At 54.7% G+C, this 14,240-nt stretch overlaps 1 protein-coding gene and 1 non-coding gene across 2 annotated transcripts in view; both read right to left on the reverse strand.

Annotated features, from left to right (window-relative positions):
* The window catches only part of LOC147701703 (uncharacterized), a 241,016-nt gene extending 228,067 nt beyond the window's left edge, over positions 1-12,949 (reverse strand). Inside the window, exon 1 of the mRNA XM_086930336.1 lies at positions 12,651-12,949. The gene's annotated coding sequence lies outside the window, so the exon portion shown is untranslated. The remainder of the gene's footprint in view (positions 1-12,650) is intronic.
* LOC147701704 (U6 spliceosomal RNA) lies at positions 9,807-9,909 on the reverse strand. Its single transcript, XR_015298499.1, has one exon. It is a non-coding gene; the product is annotated as a U6 spliceosomal RNA (small nuclear RNA).
* Positions 12,950-14,240: the final 1,291 nt, after the last annotated feature.

Raw genomic sequence — 14,240 nt, forward strand, 5'->3', positions numbered from 1 at the left:
TATTCACGAGCCCCTCCTGACGTCCCGTTCAGATGTACATTCCAGACAACACCCAGCAAAGGCATCACAGGCGCAGGCCTTGGTGCCCACGCCTGTGAGGGGTGCCATAGCTCGCGTGCCCTAGGAAAGCCCAACGCGGCCGTTTACGTACACGAATGACCCCCCTCTGACACGGGTGGGGACCTCCGGAAACAAAAGGGCCTCTGAACTCACCATGCCTCGCTTCACACAATGGTCTCCCAAACGGATTGCCAACATGGCCTACGGAGGGGAAATCAGTACAATTCCTAAAGTGCCAGGACCTGAAGGCAAAGCCAATCACACATCACGTTGCGTGAGATGTGACGGAGTCTGGGGCCCCACGTCATTTTGACGGCAAAAGCCTTTTGATAAACTTACCAATGTTTTACTTGAGTATATTATGCCCACCATGGCATGGCCAAGAAAGAGCACAACGAAAGTAGAGGCAGGGTTTCTATGGCTGGGCCCTCTCAGTGCAGAGGCTTAGTCTTCTGCACAAAATGTCGTCTGGGGAACTCACAAAACGTGATTTCTAACCCGTGCTTTACCATACTGTGGGATCAGAGTGTCTCCTCGCGCCGCAATCCCCTCACCTGCAAACAGCGAGAGCGCTTGAAAGAGGGCAGACACCATATGGAGCCCTGCAGATGAAATGGCCTTATCCGGACCAGCAAGAGCAATGGCCAGCAAGAGGGATTTGTTGATAGTGTTTAATTGGGGCATAGTTTTGTTTCGGTGCTGTGGGCAGGACAGAGGCCGTAACACGGAATTGGTGGGCACCACTGGGCGTTGTATATAAAATTAGAGGCGAGTTGAAAGAAAGCTTCGAGTGCAGCATGCAGTGTTGCCCCAAGACGGCATCACAGGCGTAGCGGGTGTCTTCCAACTAACCAGCATGGTTTGTAGTCATTCTAAACATCCACTTACTTTATTTAAACTGTGAGCATCAATCCACTCTGGTATCTTATCTACATATAGATTTTAAGACTATTTTCAGAAGTCCTGGATTAAATAAAGGTTGCAGTTTGTGATTGCATCGCGTTGCACAGCAGTCCCATGCTTAGGGAGAGTAGGCTTGGGTGGTGAACTTGATCTGTTCGCAGAGTATTTCTCACTCCGTGGAGCGCGCAGAGTTCCAAGAAACAAAACAGGCGGTCACGGATGGTCGCTACAGCTCGCGTTGAGGAAGCGGACGCTCAAGTAGAACTTCTACTCGAGCGGCAGAAAGAGGCCGCGCCCTCTTGTGCTGCACATGGTGCCGTTCCTGCTGATCTGACAGCGTGGGACAAACACCTGTCGCGAAAAACAGCACGAACGGCGCAACCTAACACACCTTTCTGCTTGCAAAAGTCTGCGTATTGTGGCAGAGTTTTTTGGTCACTTCGCGGAGTTCCACTAACTCCGCACAGGCCTAAGGGGAGAGTCTAGAGTCCGAGTTGGAAGTGTATGGGCAGGCCAACTCTACATTCAACCAGTTCAATCGATAGGTGCACCCCATCCCTAATCACCAAAGATTTCCATAGATACACCCCTGGTACCAACGCAATCCACTCATGCAGTCCAGTTCAGAAGTACACCCCATGCCCTACTTAAGTAGTATAGTTCATAGGTACACCTGCTCAATTCATGCAATCTATAGGTGCATCTGTTCCCTAAAAATCAACAATCCGTACCCAATCAATGCAATCCACAGGGACATATATTTCCATAGATGCACCCACTCCATGCCTAAACAATTCATAGGTGCATCCTTTCTCTCCTCAATCAATTCACAAGTGCCCCCCTTCCACACTCAACCGATGCAACCCTTAGGTGCAGCCTGTGGCCTAATCTGCCAAAACAATTCAAAGGTGCCCCATCATGATCCACTAAAGCTTGTCATAGGGCACCCATCCCCTGCTCAAACAGTGCAGTACACAGGGGCACCCACTCCTTAGTCTACCACCCCACTCATCATCCAGCCGGCGATGCAAGCCGCAGTTTTATCACAATCCTGTCAACCCAAACAATGCATCACACTTGTGACAATCAGTACACTGGGTGTACCGCCGCCCTTCTCAATCATGTCAAGTCATGGATTTGAAAGGCACTATAAACTCCGGGTAGCAAGGAATGGAAAATGGCAGTGTTAAAAGCAGTGTTCAAACAAGCTTTGGCAAAGCCAATAGGTCTCGCCCACCAAAGAACTATTGGCTCTCTAATGCGCATTAGCCATGTTCTACAGCAGTGTGGCTGCTTTTCAGCATGGATAAAAGTTAGTGGCGCAGAGAAGAGTGGCATGGAGTGTCGTGGAGTGTCGCGTCACAGAGTGGAATGGTGCGGAGTAGAGTGTTGTGGAGTGGCAGAGAATGTTGTGTATTGGAGTGGCGTAGTGTGGAGTCGTATAGAGTGGCATACACTGGAGTGACGCAGTAAAGTGGACTGGTGCAGAGTGCATTGGCATAGAGTGTTGCAGAGTATAGAGGTGCAGAGTGCAGTGGCATTGAACTGAGCGGTGTACAATGCAACATCATAGAATGCAGTGGTGTAGATTAGAGTGGTGCATAGTGGAGTGCAGCGGTGTAGAGTACAGTGACGCAGAGTGCAGTGGCGCAGAGTAGAATGGCACAGAGTAGAGTGGCATAGAGTAGATTTGCACAGAGTGTATTGGCATAGAGTAGAGTCGTACATGGTAAAGTAGAGAGGTGTAAAATGCAGTGGCATAGAGTGGAGTGGTGCAGAGTGGCGTCAAGTGGTGTAAAAAAGTGGAGTGGTGTAGAGTAGAGTGCAATGGTGTGGAGTGGTGCAGAGTAGAGAGGTGTGGCGAGGAGTGGAGTATTCATGGTGTGGTAGCACATGGCCATTACAGACAACACATTTTCAATTGAAATTGCCATTAAATTTGCTCAGACATATAGTTTTACTAATACAACTATACAGCGCCATGAAACCGCTAGGTAAAAGTGCGCTTTACAAATGTTTTTAAATTCAAATCAAATTCAGTGCACAGACAAAAACGTGTGGAAATTGCATCACCTTGTGCAATGATTTATTTTGATCATATTAAAGGATTTGTTTCCAACACACTTCAGAAATAACAAAAAAAAGTGCTTCATATGTTTTCCTAATTCTGATATATTCTTAAATACTTACAGTTCATTTAAATGTTGTCATGTGCTGGAAAAAATACTTTCTAACCCCCTGTATCCAGGAAAATTGTCACATAAATCCTCTCACTTTAAAGTCAGAGAAAGAAAAGTAAACAAGAACTGGCCCCTCAGAAGACAGCGCCTGACACTTGACCTTGCGAGATAAGTACAAGATTTACAGGCCTGTTTACAGAAAGGGAGTGCTCCAAGGATGCTGACAATATCAAGGGAAGTTATGAACTCACGCTGGACAGCCTAAGACAAATGAAGCCAGCAAATGGAAAGCAAGAAAACTGGAGTTACAAACCACAAAGCCAATGGTACTCAACGGGAGGAATGCATTCCTAGGTCAGCTTTCTGAATGTCCCCAAGAGGTCTTTAGCAAACCAGACAGCTGCACTGTCTGGTAGACTTGGACTGAAAAACAGCTCTGAAAACGTATGTACGAGTACTTTCCGTTTCATGCCCCCATTGCCTTATATGAGGGAAATACGGATTTAGTCCATTTTAGTAGTTTTATAAAGGGAAAAGACTCATCTAATGCGTTTCAAATGTGCACCCTACTTAACCATCCCAGTTAATGGGGGCAGATGACTCCCTACTCCACCAGCGCACTTCCTAGGTGCGGCACATCTCAGCTCAACCAATGTTATTCAAGGAGGCTCCGGTTAACCAGCCTCCCGGTCTGTAAACTGTCCTTAAGCTCAAGACGCGTCTCTTAACACGAACAACAAAGCAGAGAGTGATGATCCACCCAACAAAAGGTCCGGCGAGTTACAGACGTCCAGCCCACCAGCGCCAGCTTCTCACCCTACCCACCTATGCTAACTTCTCACAAGGCCCCCCAATGGCAGCTCCTCATGCTCTCACTGTTCTAACTTTTCATACTGCGCCCCCACCCCCGGTGCCAGCTGCTCACACTACTCACCTGGTCTAACTTATTACACATTGCTCAGTGTTTGAACGTCTCTCACAGTGTACACTAGTGACAGCTTCTCACAGCACCCAGCGGTGCCAGCTTCTCACACTATCAGTAATACTACCTTGTCACAAAGCTAACAAGTTAAAAATTCCACACTGCCTACCAGTGCAAGCTTCTCACACTGCCCACTATTGAGCTCTTCATTCAGTGCCGGCTCTTCACGCTACCCACTAATACTAGCTTCTCTCAGAGCACATCGGTTACATCTTCTCACAATGCCCACTCTTGACAGCTTCATATGGTACTCAGCAGTGCCGGGGTCTCACACTGCCTACCAATGCTATCTTAGTTCACTGTCCTTTTTAGCTCTCACAAAAGCCTGTCAGCTTCGTCTTCTAACATTGTCCATTAAGAGGCAGAAGTGACCAATAGTGCCAGTTGCTGACACTACCCACTGTACAATCTTCTCACAAAGCAGCTTGTGCCAACATCTCACTCTCTACCAGTGCCAGCTTCTCACCAGGGATAGCGTTTCAAACTACCAACCTATGCAGGCGCTATAAAACCCATGACTGTTAGTTCCCACAATGCCCATCAGTGTTGGTTCCTCACAATGCTCACTTGTGCTAGCTTCTCACACCGCACACCAGTCCCAGACTCACTGTCCACAGCTACCTCCTCCTCAAACTATCCCTCAGAGACCGCTTCTCACACAGAGCCAATGCTAGCCCTGCACGCCACCCACCATGTCAGCTTCTCACACTGTTCACCTGTGCCACCCTCTCACTGCCCACCAGTTACTTCTCCTCAAACTGTCAATAGCAGCTTCTCACACAGTTCACCAGTGCCACTCTCACTGCCCACCAGTGACTTCTCCTCAAGCTGCCAAGGGCAGCTTCTCACAATGCCCGCTGGCGACTTTTCACACTCTTGGGCAGTGTCAGCTTCTCACACTGTGCACCATGGGGGGCCTCATTTCAACCCGGGGTCAGCTTCTCATACTGTGCACCAATACTGGCCTCTCATGCAAACCCACTGTCAGCTTCTCACACTTTGCACTAATACCGGCCTCGCATGCAAACCACCAGTGTCAGCTTCTCTCACTGGGCACTAATACTGGCCCCTCATCCAAACCCAGTGTCTGCTTCTCACGCTGTGCACCAATACCAGCTCCTCATGCCTACCACCAGTGTCAGCTTCTCACACTGTGCACCAATACCAGCTCCTCATGCCTACCACCAGTGTCAGCTTCTCACACTGTGCACCAATACCAGCTCCTCATGCCTACCACCAGTGTCAGCTTCTCACACTGTGCACCAATACCAGCTCCTCATGCCTACCACCAGTGTCAGCTTCTCACACTGTGCACCAATACCGGGCTCCTGTGCAAACCACCAGTGCCAGCTTTTCACACTGTGCACCAATACCGGTCTCACATGCTAACCACCAGTGTCAGCTTCTCACAATGTGCACCATTATTGGCCTCTCATACAACAGTATCAGCTTCTCACACTGTGCACCAATACTGTGCTCTTGTGCAAAAGTAAGGATTTTTACAGATTTGGAAAAAACAAAACCCAACATTAACAATTTCATTGACGAGCTGAGAGGTGAAAGTATTGGTAGGGGCACGTACCTCAGAAGGTAAGCAATGCAGCAAATGAACACATGGCCACAGTGTGTGGGTGGTGACGATGTAATGTAAGAGGGAGGGCCTTGTGCGAGTGCGTAAGTCTTGGTTGGTCTGCAGCGCGTTCATAGATTTCTTTCTATGTTCCTTGGTAACATTGTTACGGTTTTAATTAGCCAAACAAACTTTGATTGACTGAATACATTTAAAAAGGAAACAAGGGCGACATCTTTGCCGAAGAGAACATGGTGGAAAATTGCTTCAAAAAACATACTCGAGAGAATATCAGAACGCAAGAAAGAGAGTGATCCCCAAAGCAGAATCCATCATACCACTCTCTTCATCACATCCCAAACTGAATAAGAAAAGTCTGACCTCTAATGACCCCTCCCAAGCATGCGAAGACATCCAATCCCAAAACTGTGGCCCCGCCTTAAGAACAGAGAGCATCGTGGAGTGAGGGTGTAGCTTGTGCGGTCGGTGTAATGTGCGTACATGAGAGCTAAGCTCTGCTGTATAGGTGCACCAACACAGGTCTCCCATTGTGCCACCAAGACCCGTGCCGTCAGGTGGCGACCCTTGCTCTGCTGTAAGAAGCGTGAGCTCACAAGGTACGTTCTGTAAGGGGTAGCTCTGCTGTGTGACATGGGAGGTGTGTATTACCTACCTGTCAGATCTAATGACCATGTACTCTCCAAGGTGGCTCTATTTTGAGATTTGCGCCTTTGTGATTGATGGTCGAGCGAAGGGTAGCTCTACGAGTATGGAGACACTAAAAGTATGTCCGTCTGAAAGATAGCTCTGCTGTGAAGACTGCGTGATGCCCCGGTTACTTACCGGTAATCTTCATTACTCCGAGTATAGTCTTCCTCGCCACATGACTTACATAGTGAGCTTCAGCTCCACGACAGAACCCTCCAAAGTAAAAAAAGCCTCCCACCCCCTCCCAACATGGCCGACCAGTCACACCTGACCTCTATAAGAGGCGGGCCGGCCCAACCAACAGCCTGAACTACCAAGCAAACAATGAAGCCGATAGCCAGACAGGGAGGGGGGGAGGGAACTCATGTGGCGAGGAAGACTATACTCGGAGTAATGAAGATTACCGGTAAGTAACCGGGGCATTACCTCCTCGTTAGTCTTCCTCGCCACATGACTTACATAGTGAGCAAATACCCAAGCCAACAAGGCTTCATTGACCACCATAAGAACAACACCACACGGTGATGCAGATAAACCAACACAAGGTGTAATAAGAATAATGAAAAGAAAACAGGAATTACAGGAAACCTGAATCAAGACATAAAGAAAAAACCATCAAGGAGCCACAGCTCCCGCACTCAGAATGGCCCCAGAGAAGTCCCCCGGGGACAGCCAAGACAACGCGAAAGTGTTCCACGAACATGTGTGGGGACGAGCACGTCGCCGCCCGACAAACAACCTCAGTGGAGACCCCCTTGAAGGAGGCCCAGGACACAGACACACTCCGAGTGGGCCGACCCCGGGCCCCCGCCGGCACCGCTGAACCCAGAGATGCATAGGAAAGGACGATAGCCCGTTTCAGCCAGCGACACAAGGTGGAAAGAGATGGCTCGTGGCCAGAACGAACTGGACCGAACGTCACGAACAGGCTATCACACCGGGAAAGGGAAGACGTGCGCTCAAGAGAAGTCAAAACAGCACGCCGGACATCCAGCAATGACAAGGAAGGATTCGTGTCGGGAGGGAAAGAAGGTAATGACACCTCCCGAGACCAGTACACCAGGGAAGGAACCCTGGGAAGCAAACGGGGTACAGGATGGAGAAGCAACCCGTCCGGCAAAACCCGCAAGAAGGGAGGGGAGCGGAGGAACGACCCCAGCTCGCCCGATCGCCCAGCAGACACCACTGCCACCAGGAAAACCACCGCAAGGTGAGGAACCGCAAAGCCACCGAGGCCAGGGGCTCCAAGGGCGGACCCCGAAGTGCTCGTAGAACGAGAGGGAGAACCCAAGGGGGAGACAGGCAGAGCGCCCGAGGGCGACGGAGAAAACAACCCCGGAGCCAGCGAGCCACCAGGGAATCCAGCCCGTCGAAAACCGGACTGCGGAAGGCCCGCAAGGCAGCCCACTGGGCCCTCAGGGAAGAAGGGGCCAAGCCCAAGGAAAACCCCTCAGCCAGGAAAAGCAAGACCCGCAAGGGGTCCACGGTGGCGGGGTCAGCACCAAGCCGACCGCACCAACGCGAGAAAGAAGCCCAGTGCCGGGCATAGGAAGAAAATGTGGAAGACCTGCGGGAGCCCAGCAGCAAAACCACAACCCCAGAAGAACAACCCCGAGCAAGCAGCGTCATCCGCTCAAGAGCCAGGCCCGCAGATGGAGCCGGCGCAACACCGACTCCGGGAGCGGGGGTCTCAACAATGGAACGGGAAGATCCGGGATCGGCCAGTAGGCCTGAACCGCCAGCCCGCAAAGGAGAGGGTACCAGGGGCGGCGGACCCAGCCGGGAACCACCAGAAGCACCCTGGCCCTGTCCAAGCGAATCTTGCAGAGGACCCAGGGTATCAGAGGGAACGGGGGAAAAGCGCACAGTAGACCGAAAGGGCAAGCGAATGACAGGGCATCCACCCGCCATACCCCCGGACCCGGGAGGAGAGAGTAGTACTTGGGCAGGAGGGCCGAGTCCCCGTCCGCGAACAGATCCACCAGAGGCAGACCGAGTCGAGGCACCAGGCGCTGAAACACCACCGGGGTCAGGGCGAGAAAAGGCAACGAAGGAAAGATCCGACTCAGTCGATCCGCCTCCACAAAAAGCGGACCCCGGGGGAAAGACAGCCCGAAGGGACAGGACCGACGACTCCGCCCAAGAAAACAACCCCCAAGTGCGCAACCAAAGGGAGCGAACCGCGCACCCCCCCTGAAGGTAGACACCGCTCCACACCACCAGGTCGACAGACCCGACCAAGACATGGGGACCCCGAAGCAAAGGAGCAAAAGACGGCAGGCCAGGAGGACTGCCAGCAACTCCCGAAGCACGAGGAGCTGCGTGACTGAAGGAGATCCCAACGACCCCCTAACGACCCAGCGCCAAAGGACGCCCCCACCTGAACGAAGCAGAGGGGAGGACCGGGTCCAGGCATACGACCCCCGAAGGAGGACAAGCCCGAGACGGGAACAGAAGGGATCACCGCACATAGAGCAGGGAGCCGATGGAGGGGAGACACCGCCTGACGTGAAGCCACACCCATGAAAAAGACGAGGCCGAGATGCATCACACGTCCAGACAGGGAACACCAAGACCCCCTCCCGGCGAAGAAGAACCACCAGGCGGGCCATGAGAACAGTCCACACCCACGGGCCAGAAGGCAAGCCCAACGGAAGCACCCGCAACCGAGAGTGGGGACCCCCACTCGCAGTCCGGCCTCTCAGGCCAACCCATGGTCCCAGAAAACCCCTCAGTTTAGACAAGGGAAGGAGTAGGTACCCGAACCCGTCGAGAAAGTGGGACCCCGTGGAAAGTCCGCAAGACAAGCAAGACCGGACACCGGCCAGCAAGCCCGAAGAGCCCAAGAACCGAGACAGCCACGTCCCAAGACGGGACGTAACGGCGGCGACAGCCCCCCCCCCAGGGAACCCCCTGGAGTGAGATGGCCGAAGACAGGATCTAGGGGCGAAAAAGGGAGCGGCAGCACCAGTACGAGACCGGGAATAGCCGAAACTCGTGCCCGGGAGCCAAACCTGAACGCACCTCGTGAAGACCGACTCCCTGAACTCCGGGTGGCATGGCCGAAGGACCCCACCCATGCAAGGGCGGGACGCCCTCACCCACAGGCGGACGAGGAGACCGAAGGTAGGCTGCGCCCAGGGGAGCGGGCCCCAAATGAAAGGGCAGGAGACAGCCAGAATAGGCCACCTAGAAAACTCTGTCACCGCCGAAAAGGACGTAGCCAGACCAGACGGCCGAGCCATCCCCGCGGCCACCAGAGCGGGAAAGGTGACAAACCCACCTCCACAACGCCCATCACAACGGACACAGGCAGAGGAAGGGAGTCCGGAGACATGCGTAGAGAACGCACCCAGAGAAACCCCGGGAACAACCACCGCCGCCGGAGGAGGGAAAAGCAAGCCAAACTATGGAACGAAACACGAATGTGCGTGTCATCCCAGCGCAGGGGCCAAGCCAATCTCCTCTGTAGCGTAAATCGATACAAGAATAGCGCACTACGCACCCGCAAGGGTCTCAAGGCGCCTGTACGAATGCCGCTGTGGAGTGTGGAACCCATCCTGGCTTTCCCTCTCTGAGGCGCCCACTCCCGGACACCCCCAAGGTGGAGGCCAGGCATCCTTAGCAACGTGGGGGCCGGTGTGGAGAATAAGCAAGCCATTGCCCAGAGATGCAGATTGGGACACCATGATTGGAATAGGCACCGAGGCGAGAATTATCAGGACTGTGGAAAATTGTGAACCCCAAGACCCGCCGAGGCAGGGAACTGAACCCAGGACCCGGGCCAGACCACTGCACCAGGGCCTGCCGCTAATCACTGAGCCACACTTCTCCACTACCAATTTACGTATATGTGCAGCCGTAGCGAGCACAGCAGGAAAAGGAAGGCCCCGCCGACGGCGACAGAAGAGGTACCAGGACCCCCGCCACCAAGAGGTGACCAGAAGGCACAGCACCACAGAAGCATAGAACACTCGGCCAACCTGACTGCTCAGGGTGCCCCAAGTACCGACCACACAGTACAACTCCCCACCGGCGGAAACACGGGCCCCCAGGACGCTGGAACGGAACGTCAGAAGTGGGATCTGAACCCACGTCCGCCCGCACAAACAGTGGCTGCAGTGAAAAGCATGACACCAAACAGCCGCGCCAGCAGGGGAACCCAGCCGAGCAGCTGCCGCCTGAGGACGTCAACCAAGAGCTGAGGTGGTCGGAAGAAGGGAAAAGTCCGGAGACGGGAAAAACAATCAAACACCGGGAGGCGACCCCCTGGACCCCAAGGGCGTCCAGCACAGCTCCGTGCCGCCAAGGAGAGGCAACCCGCGGCATGTAGCGACCTCCCGTCGGCCAGTTCAGTTCCGAGGGACTTCAAAGCCCAAGACCCGCCGAGGCGGGGAATCAAACCCAGGTCCCGGGCGAGACCTCGGCCTCAGGGGCTGCAGCCCAAACCATTGGACCACACTCCCAACAGCCGTGGCCGACGAAGGCATACACAGGCCCTGGTGGAAACAAAACCCCGCCCACAAGAGGCGGGAGGCGCCCGGAGCCAATCCCAGCGCGGCAAGCAGCCGCGGGCCCCAGGGCAAGAAAACCCCGAACGTAGGCGGCAGCGACCAGCGCCGCACTACCGAGATCCAGGCCGGCAGGAGAGGCCGGACCCGGTCAGCGGAGCCGCAGAGGACCCGCAGAAAAACAAGGTAGGACCGAGCCCGCCCCCGCAGCCCCCAGGCCGGTACGCGCCGTATCAAAGTGCAAAGCCCAAGCACGCCGAGGCGCACAATCCCGGCAAGTCACAGTGCAAGCACCGCCGTAGGAGCGCCGCGCACCACAGATGCGCCCCAAGCATGGTCACAGGCATGTCACAAGACACGGAACCGGGACACCCGGAGACGCCCGTACAGCAGAAAAAATGGGGAAACAGCCCGTGACCACACATACTGTCTCCACGCGGCCAGCAGGGGCGTGCAGTGCACTAACAGCGCGTTCCCACGCACATGCGTTTGAAAGCAATCGGAGCCCCAGCACACACACAGGAGAACCTCCAGCGCCGGACCCGAAGCCCCCAAACGGGCAAGGACCCTTCAGTAACGACCGGGGGAGACACGGGAATGTACAAACACCCCACACCCCCGGCCGCCCCCCCCCCCCTGTAAACCTCTGGCACGCTACAGCAGCACCTAACCGGCCCCACAGGACCGGGGGAAGGAAGAGGGGGGGGGATTTGAGTCTAAGGCAACAGGGACCGCTAAAGCAGGATCCTCAACCCCAAACCCCAAGGACCAGCAAAGCAGGCCCATCTTACCTGTACAGCGCCTCTGGAGAGAATCGCGCAGAACAAAAAAAACAGGCTGTTGGTTGGGCCGGCCCGCCTCTTATAGAGGTCAGGTGTGACTGGTCGGCCATGTTGGGAGGGGGTGGGAGGCTTTTTTTACTTTGGAGGGTTCTGTCGTGGAGCTGAAGCTCACTATGTAAGTCATGTGGCGAGGAAGACTAACGAGGAGGTAATGTGTGCCAGTCCCGCCCTGTGGGAAGTTCGTGTTGTCTGGTTTGTGAACGCTATGGTGGCAGTTCTGATCGCCCGTACCTCACTCACACTGCCTGATGTGTCACTCAGAGGGATAGCTCTGCTGTGAATGCGTATGTATGATTGGTGAAAGGTAACGTGATAACTCTGCCGGCCCGGACCTCTCTGTGTGAGGTGTCAGAAGGCTAGCTCTGCTGTGTGATGTGTACAAGTGGAATGTGTCTGCCTGAAGCACAGCTCTCCAGGCGGAGGGATGTGACAATCCAGTGTCCCGGGCGGGGACGAGGGTGTGTGAGTTCATAATAGCTCCCGGCCATGCGCCCTGCTGGGGCAGGAAGAGCAGAGAGGCCTCCCGTGCAGCCCCCCCGCCCCCCCCCCCCGGCTCCCTCACACACAGAGCCAGCTTTGAATATGCACCAAACGGCCCAGGTGTGAGAGTTTTTGAACAGGCAAATGTGGCGAGGAGGCGGGGCCTCCCAGCAGGACGCACACTGCCGAGGAGCCCCATGCGTACCCCTCAGACTCACAGCTTCCCAAGCCTCCACAACTGCGTCACCTAGGGCACGTAGATCTAAGGTTAAAAGACCAGAAGTTACCCCAAACAGCTCGATTCTCGCAGTCCGGGCGCTGCGGTCCCGCCCCCGGCCCCTCCCCCGGTGCCCAGACTTGAGCTACTGCAGGACTTAGAAACTTTGGAGCATGTGTCTCGGTGCAGGCGCTTACCTTGTGTGACTTGGAAAGCTCTCGGTCTCCTTGCCCGGTCAGAGCCCGTCCATCGAGCCCTCTCCTCCCAGGGGTGTTCTGTCCTCCTCCAGGGGTGTTCTGTCCTCCAGGGGTGTCCTGTCCTCCTCCGGCAGGGTCTGTCCTTCCCTGGACTCTGCTCTCTCTGCTGTCAGGCTCTTTGTCTCGCGGGCTCCCGGGTCGCTCTCACGCGCTCCTTATCTCGGGTGCTCTCCCGGCCTCCTCTTCCTGCCTCTGTTTCCCTCACACGTCCAGCTCCACTTCACAAATCTCAGCCCTGCCTCCTGCGTCCCCCGCTGTCTGCTTTTCGCACCCTGTCCCACCTCGCCCCCTCCTTCCTATCTGTCTCTGCCCCTCCTTTATTTTCGATGTCCTTACCCCTCTATCCACTTTCTGTCTGTCTCGCCCGCTTCCTTTTGTCACTCTGCTCCTGTCTCCTTCCCAGTGTCTGTTTCCTAGTACTTCGCTTCTTCCCCTCACCTTGCTCTCGGTTTTCTCTCTCCTCAAGCTCCTGACTCGTTTCCACTTGTCAGTCCTTCTCACGCTCCTTCCTATCTGTTGCTTTCTCCCTTTGGTGTAATTACCACCTTCATTCTTTTCTACTTTCGCCCTCCTGTTTCCTCCTTGTCACTCACTGTCACTTTTATTCCTTGTTACCCAGGCTCTTTCCACTTTCTTATCTCCACATCTGCCCCTGGTTCCCACTAGACACATGTGTTTCCCTCTGTTTACCTGTCTCGACCTCCTACGTTCCCCTATCACACTTCCTTTCACTCTCCCTCCTCTACCTCTTTCTCCTCTGACTCGTTCTGTCTCTTCCGCCTTTCTTCCCACTTCTTTGTCTCTCTGCTCTTCTAGTCTCCGGCCTCTTCTCTCCTCCTCACTTCATACCTCTTCCCCCCTCTTCCCTCTGTAACTCCTTCTTCCTCTCTGTCTCGTCCCCTCGTTTCCTCTGCCTCTCCCCCCGCCCTGTTTCGGAGTCTCACTTACACCCTCTCCCTGTGTGTGTCTGACTGAGCCCTGCCTTCCAGCGCAGCCCGGGCTGAAAATACAAGGATTGGGTTTCTCCTCTGCGCTGCCCACTCCCCCTGTCCACCCCAGGCGTGTCTGAGAGAGAGAGGGAGAGCGCGGCCCGAGCCAAGGGGAGGGAGGGGGCGGAATGCGCTGTGTGAGAGTGATTCACCTCGCGGAGGTGGGGCGCGGAGAACAATGCAGGCCTCCCGGCGCAGGCAGCCGGGATCATCCGGGAGCTCAGGGCACCGCGCCTCCTGCCACGACCCCCCATCGAGCAGACACTTACTGAGCAGGAAAACAATGCGCAGGAGTCGCAGGCATTGTGAGGGTGAGACAGGGGAGGGGGGCTGCACACAACACAATCCGACCAGCTGAACGGGACAAACAACAGCAGCGCCAGAGTGAATTATTCAGAAGTGGCTCATGTGATTACACTAGAAGCTCTGCGCCTCGGGCGCAGCTCTATGCGCTACCTATTGCTACATGCAGAAGGGGGTGGTGCTGCATAGATTACCGAGTTACCGGCTCGTGTTGTTTCAGCTGGCCGATCAGTGCTTG

The sequence above is a fragment of the Lissotriton vulgaris genome, chromosome 7, assembly GCF_964263255.1.
Source record: "Lissotriton vulgaris chromosome 7, aLisVul1.2, whole genome shotgun sequence".
Classification (NCBI taxonomy): domain Eukaryota; kingdom Metazoa; phylum Chordata; class Amphibia; order Caudata; family Salamandridae; genus Lissotriton; species Lissotriton vulgaris.